Source organism: Erythranthe guttata, chromosome 6 (genome assembly GCF_056151865.1).
Source record: "Erythranthe guttata isolate IM_541 chromosome 6, IM_541, whole genome shotgun sequence".
NCBI lineage: Eukaryota > Viridiplantae > Streptophyta > Magnoliopsida > Lamiales > Phrymaceae > Erythranthe > Erythranthe guttata.
The window spans coordinates 13,535,912-13,543,973 of record NC_142538.1 but is presented as its reverse complement, the minus strand read 5'-3'; positions in this window follow the sequence as shown (position 1 = coordinate 13,543,973).

Sequence of the window (8,062 nt, the reverse complement as noted above, 5' to 3'; positions counted from 1 at the left end):
AAATGAGATTTTTGTTTAGATCTCTTTATGAATAAGTACCCGTTGATAGCTTTTTTTTCCCTTTGGCAATAAATTATAAATTATATAGTAACTTTTGTTCAAAGTTACTTTATAGTATATTTCAGGGTTTTTTGCAAAATCCACCCTTGTGTAATTTCGAATGGTAAAAAAAGTTCATGTGTTAAAAAAATTAGCAAAATCCCCCCTATGAAAATTAGTCAAAGCCAAAACCCACTAACAGCCTATCATGTACTGCACGCGCGAATTGCGCGACTGGGTGTTTATTTTTTACCCAAAATACCTAAATGCTCTTACAAATAAGTTTCAAAAATTATATATTCACCCCAAAAAAATTTAACCCAGAAAATTCAAAAGTTTCAATTCAATCCTTAGCATTTTCAAAACATCCATCTTCCCAAATTGAATAAAAAATGTCCCCTCCAACATCTAACTCATCGAAAAACATCAATCTCAATTTCTACCTCCGAAATGGTATCGTCGGGCTCAACCCCGACCAGAACCCGAATCTCTAAAACCACGTTGTTTCGAAGCTGGCAGGGAATGGTTTGCAGAGCTTTTCGAATTATGTAGGTAATTTGCAGAGCTTTGAGATGTGAATCTCCATTGGTAACTTCCAAGCTTTGAGATGCAATATCCGTTGGTAAATTGCAAAATTTTGAGATGCAGTGTGGGGGCGATTTCAATGGCTGGTGGACAGTGGCGGTGACGGTGATAGAGAGTTGTCCGGGTTTGGGTGTTGGTGGGTAGGTGGGTGTGTTGGGGGCGGGGCGTGGTTTGACGGGAAGATGGGGAAGATGAACAGTGCTTCAATTTTAACATTTTTTATGGGTTGGGTATTTTTTTAATTTTTAATTAAGGATATTTTGGTCATTTTATCCAAGTCAACGGCAACAAAATGAGATAAGGGGCAGTGTGCATTTTAAATGATAACATGGGGGGTCTCTTGCTAATTATTTTAACACGAGGGCTTTTTCGGCCATTCGAGATTACACAGGGGGGTCTGTGCAATTACCTCTAAATTTCAGGACTAATTATACAACACACTGACTTTGACTTGGTGCAGATACATGTTGGCGAGTGCTGCGATCGGAATAGCATATACGATCCTTCAAACTGCATTCGCAATATTTCACGTGACCACTGGACATCGCCGTGGAGGCGATGGATTCGCTCTCGTTGAATTCTTCGGTGACAAGGTATACACTTTAAAAATTTATTTTATTTTCATGTATTTTTTTTCTCAAAAACCTTATGCACTTAGTTAAAGAATCAATTTAATGTCAAAATTTACGAGAAAAAATAGAAAATTAAATATATTTGATGCATCGGGCAGGCACTATCGTACGTATTGGCAACTGGAGCAGCTGCATGTTTCGGGCTATCGGTGGATTTGAACAGGATAGAAACGAGTGATGCTGAACATAATTTTCTGGACAAAGCAAATGCGGCAGCTGGTGTTCTCTTCATTGGATTCATATTCTCTGTCGTTTCATCCGTATTTTCTTCTTTCTCTCTCCCCAAAAGAGTAACCTAGCTAATTAATTTATGTTTTTCTTGAAAGATAAGATTTGTATTTGGGGTTTAATTTAATTGGTGTTGGAATTTTAATTATGTATTGTAAAATGTTTTATACATGACGGATAAATGATTGATGAAATAAGTTTGTATTGATTTATTTAATGGATGGGTATCTATGATTTTTAATTATGGAGATATTAAATATTTAATAAATTTTATTTTTTGTCAAAAAGATTTTATTATTCCATTATTGTAAAGAGTTTGGTGACTTGTTTAAACCTTGTGGGGTTAGACAAAGGAAAAAGAGCAATGTTTTGAAAACCTGACCGGAGATTGAACCGGACACACAACTGGATCACGGTTCAACCGGTTCAACGAGGTTCGACCGGGTTTTTTTAATTTTTAATTATTTATAAATATTTAAATAGTTATAAAATAATGAAATTATGTACATTTTTTTATACTGGCAGGTCCGACAATTCATGCGCAGACCGAAGCCAGTTGATGGAGAAGCGCAACCGGCCAGGATTGCGGTGGAATTAGCTCGACAGAAAGGATGTAATTCGGTTATTGTGTAAGGAGATTGCCTTCGAGTCTTTAGAGACCTCCGTGTTTGCATGAAGTCACTGGCTAGTTAAGGTGCTACTCTTGATAGTATTGTTGGTTTGATTCAATTTTTCACTTTCAATTTGTTAAGCATACTGACAATCGGCTAGCTCACGCTTTGGCGTCTTCTAATTCTCTTGCTTATAATGAAGGAACTGTTATTCCTTCGAATTTGACGACTTTTGCCTGATTTATACATTTGTGTTTCATAAAAAAAAAATAACATAAGGTAAGGAAAATAGCAGAAGAAAAAAAAAAAAGAATTGTTATTGCGAACAACAAGCAACATATGCAAGTTCAAATAAGATTTGCAAAACGAAAACTGAAAATACTAATAGATAACTTCTTGCAAACATGTGGGAAAACAGAAAAAAAATAATCTAAAGTTATGCCTATAAAATTAGATTTGAGTACAACGCATACTAAAGACACACGAGGGAGACCCGTCTACTGGAAAGGCCCACGCATGAGAAACCACATCTTGAAATGAAGGGTGATCAGCCCACATACTTTGGAAAATAAAACCCCGACGAATCGTGCGAGTACCGTGTTCAAATCGCACGCTCATAGGTGCATGGTGTGACACAGTCCTCTCAAGATGATGCACCTTCGGAGACGGAAATAGAAGGTGATGAAACCCGTGGAATTCCACAATTTGTTTTTAACTCTCTTATTTTTGAAACTAAATTTTAGTTATAGAATAAGTAGTGCTTAGTAGGCTAAGTATAATGCTTAGTGGGCTAAGTTGAGGATATTATCTTATCTACTAAACTAACCCACTAATCCATGTTCTTGAGTGCTCTAGTAGTCGGTTTTCTTGCAGATCATGGGCTGATGAGTGGAAGCTTGGAATGTCTATAAATACCGGCTTCAAGACTCAAGGAAGTTGATCGATTCTAAGAAACAAAAACCGAGAGCTGAAGAGAATACATGAGAGTTTTAGTGTGTTTTTAGAATCTGTTGTGTACTCCTCATGAGTACATTCTTTGTAGTCCAGATTGTTTAGTATATAGTTTTTATGTTTCTAGATTTGGTTGTAAGAATGATCAAGATAGTGATTCATTCATAAGAAAGAGGTTCTTGTACTTCTTCTCTTTGTATTCTTGTAATACTGTTTTTAATATAAGTTTTACGTCCTTTAAAGGGCAAGTTCACAAGTTTTACTTGTGAACATTTTTAAATCTGAGTATTGTTTTTATATTTCCGTTGCATGTTTATACAAGTGTCATAACACTTAATATAACACCTCTGTATTAAAAGAATTCGGGACCATAAATTCTTTCAATTGGCATCAAGAGTCAACACTTGACGTATATACTAAGTGTTTGTTCCTATTTCTTTTCAGAAACGAATTCCTTATGGATACTCAGATGACTGCTACTATGCGACCTCCTGTACTTGATGACGCAAACTACACCTACTGGAAAGTCAAGATGAGGGCATACATCAAAGCCATTGATGAGAGGGCCTGAAGATCTATTCTTACTGGATAGAAGCCACCAACTAAAACAGATGCGGATGGGGATGTATTTCCAACACCAGAATTACGGTGGACAGCAGACGATCTATCAAATGCCAATCAAAACTCAAAAGCGTTAAATGCAATCTTTAATTCAGTAGATTTAACAATGTTTAAATTGATCTCAGTGTGCACTTCTACGAAGAATGCATGGGAGGTTCTTCAGTTACATTGTGAAGGATCACACAGTGTCAGAAGAACTAAGCTCAGATTACTCTCTTCCAAATTTGAGAGACTGAGGATGGAAGAAACTGAAACAATTTCTCAATCCAATGAGAAATTGATTGATTTAGCTAATGAATTTCAATCCTTAGGTGGTCCTTTGAGCAATGCGACACTGGTGAATAAGGTACTGAGAACTCTTCCAGAAAGATTTAGCATGACAGTTACTGCAATTGAGGAGGCCAGAGACACATCATCTCTACGTCTGGATGAATTAATTGGTAGCTTAAAGTCTTGAGAGATGAACTTTGAAGATCAGAGAAAGGAGAAAGGTAAGGCCGTCTCAAATGCATTCCAGACAGAATTAGAAAATGAAGAAGTTGCTCCGGAGTATGAAGAGGATGCAGAGGAATGTCTCAACAATGTGGCATTTGAGATTCAGAAATTCAATAGGGCATACAGACGAAGTGGAATCAAGCCGAGACAGTTATTTCCAGATGGCTCTTCACAAAATCGAAAAACTCAGCCCCGGAACAGATCTATTCCACAGAGAAAATTTCCTCAAACATCCTCTCAAAACACCTTAAAAAATTCTCCATTTATTCGTTCAAATTCTGAACCACCTAACTTGGATCATATTAAATGCAGGGCTTGTTCAGGATTTGAACATTATACTAATGAATGTGCAAATACCTTGAGAAGAAGAGGAATGAGCCTGATTTGTGCTGTCAGTGATGAGGAGGAAGAGCAACCTGAACAGACAGAGGAGCAGCAACCCACTAAACAGGCTCTTTCTGTCAGATATATCACTGAAAATTGTCCTGAAACAGAATCACAGGGAGTTTCTCTAGATGCTGCAACACTTTGTGAAACACTTTCAGTAACTGAAATTTCTGAGTTAGATAATAGTCATTATACATGTTTGAACTCTATTTCTTTGAATGCTGCAGAATACAGTAAATAAGCAGTGGGAGATGAGGAAGCAATGTATAAGAAATTGTTCAGCGACTTGGAGAAGAAGACTCATGCTCTAGATGCAGCCAACAAGGAAAATGCTTCCCTTAAATAAACAATCACTCATTTGGAGGTTGGAATCACCAAGAAGGATCTTGAACTGGCAAAAGTGAAAGATGAACTCAAAAAAGCAACTCTAGCAATCAAGAGGATGAATACCGGCACAACTAAACTTGAAGAGATTGTGTCACTGGAGAAATACAACAAAAATGAAGGTCTAGGGTTCAAAAAACAAGTGAAGAAACACAAGCCAATAAAGAAGAAGGAAATTGTCTTTGTAAAAGAGAAAGGTTCAAATGGAAAAGAATGCAGAAATTCCACAATCACCACTCCAGAGTCCAGAATAAGGAGATACATTTGTCATTATTGTTTCTCACCAGGACATATCCGTCCATTTTGTAAGAAACTAAGTAGTGACAAAATGTTGTACAGAATGAGTCACTTCACTCCAGGGAACACCTCCAAGAAAAATGTAGAGTTTACCAAAAAAGAGTGTAGAATATGGACTCCCAAAGGTAAACTTATGTGCAAAGCAGTATACACTTCTTTAAATGCTAACATTTCAGGTTCATGGTACTTTGATAGTGGATGCTCTAGGCACATGACTGGAACTAAAAAGTTTCTATCAAACTACTATACACTCAATGGTGGAAGTGTAACCTATGGAGGAGGAGCTAAAGGCAAAGTGGTTGGACGTGGAATACTCAATGTTGAGGGACTTCCAAAACTTTCAAATGTCTTACATGTTGAAGGATTGGGGTCAAATCTCATCAATATTAGTCAATTGTGTGATGATGACTACGTGTTCAATTTGATAAGTATTGTTGTTATGTGTTTGATAATCAAAATCATTGTGTAATGACAGGTTCCAGGTCAATGGATAATTGTTATCAAACAGGTGACACCATCTCATGCAAGAGCTCAAGAGTAACTGAAGTAGAGCTGTGGCACCAGAAACTAGGTCACACAAACTTCAAAAATCTGAAGTTGCTCAACAAGTACAATGTCATAAGAGGAATTCCAGATCTCAAGATCAAGGACATCCCTATATGCGGAATGTGCCAGAAGGGGAAGCAAACTAGAGTGCCACACAAAGTGTTATAGCACGTTGGGACCACTATTTGTTTTGAACTTGTACATATGGACCTTATGGGTCCTATAGAGGTAGAAAGTCTAGGTGGTAAAAAATATGTATTTGTGTGTGTTGATGATTTTTCGAGATATACTTGGGTGCATTTTTTAAGAGAAAAATTTTATACTTTTGAAGTTTTCAGAAATTTGTACAGGTTTGTTAGAACTCAATTTCAAGTTTCTATTCGAAGAATAAGGCCTGATCATGGAAAACAACTTGAGAATGCTTTATTTCATACTTTTTTTAATAAAAAGGGCATAATGCAAGAATTTTCTGCTCCAAAAACTCCTCAGCAAAATGGTAATGCTGAAAGAAAAAACAGAACTATCCAGGAGATGGCTAGGGTAATGATGAGTGCAAAAAATATGTCTAAAAGATTTTGGGCTGAGGCTGTCAACACTGGTTGTCACATCTCAAATCGTGTGTATCTAAGATTAGGGTCTATGATGACTTCATATGAAATTCTTTATGGTAAGAAACCTAATCTAGAATACATGCATGTGTTTGGATGTGTTTGCTATGTCCTAAATGACAGAGATCATCTAGCTAAATTTGATTCAAAAAGTGATTTGAGTTTATTTGTTGGATACTCTAATAACAGTCATGCCTATAGAGTATATAACTTAAGAACTCGAACCATTATTGAATCTGTAAATGTGGTATTTGATGATTTTGCTGATCTGTAGTAAAACATCTGAAGATGAAGTTGATGACCTGATTGCTGAAGGAGAAACAACCGGTGGAGACACTACTGCCACATATGCTCTAGATATAAACAGTCCAGTGTCAAGAGAAGAGAGTGTTGAGCTAAGTGTTACCACATCTGAATCAATACTTCCTACGGAGAACACAGAAGCTGAAACGCAGCCAACTCATGATGTCTGCAGAAATGAACCATCAAGTAGAATCCAGAAAAATCACCCCTCTACTCAAGTTGTGGGAGATATCTTTGATGGGATAAGGACCAGAAGAAAAGAGAGGGTGAATTACAGAGATATGGTAAGATTTGCAAATTTAACTTCTGAATGTGCACTAATTGGAACTACTTGCTTTGTATCTTCAGTTGAACCAAAGAATATTGCAGAAGCACTGAAGGATGAGTTTTGGATCAATGCAATGCATGAAGAACTGAATCCGTTCATCAGGAATGATTTTTGGTACTTAGTTCTTAGACCAAGTCATGTTAATGTGATAGGAACTAAGTGGATCTTCAAAAACAAAACTGATGGAAAAGGTACAGTTGTTAAAAATAAGGCTAGGTTAGTAGCACAAGGTTACACTCAGATAGAAGGTATAGATTTTGATGAGACCTTTGCTCCAGTAGCTAGAATTGAATCTATTAGGTTACTTCTTGCTATAGCCTGTTTTCTTAAAATCAAACTGTATCAAATGGATATCAAAAGTGCATTTCTAAATGGTGTATTAAATGAATAAGCATATGTAGAGCAGCCCAAGGGTTTTGAAGATTCTGCCAAGCCTAATCATGTGTTTAAGCTTAAGAAGGATTTGTATGGTCTTAAAGAAGCTCCTAGAGCTTGGTATCAAAGACTCACTGACTTCTTACTTGAAATACAGTTTAGTAGAGGAGAGGCAGACAGAACTCTATTTGTTAGAATAATAAATAACCATATCATTATTGTACAGATATATGTTGATGATATTGTTTTTGGTTCTACTTGTGCTAACTTATTACAATCTTTTTTAGATTCTATGTCTCGCACTTTTGAAATGAGCATGGTAGGAGAGTTTAATTACTTCCTAGGACTCCAAATTAAATAGACCGGTGAAGGAATTTTTGTAAATCAAAAGAAATATGCTCTCAATCTGGTCAAAAGGTTTGAGTTGGAGTCAGCCAAACACATGAAAACTCCAATGGGATCAAGTCAAAAACTGTACAAGGACGATGTTGCTGAGGATGTTGACAGCACCCTATACAGAAGCATGATTGGAAGCAATTTGTATCTAACTGCAAGCAGACCTGACATTATGTTTAGTGTTTGTGTGTGTGCCAGGTACCAAGCTAATCCCAAAGTCACTCATCTAAAAGTTGTGAAAAGGATTATTAGGTATGTTGCAGGTACAGTAGACTT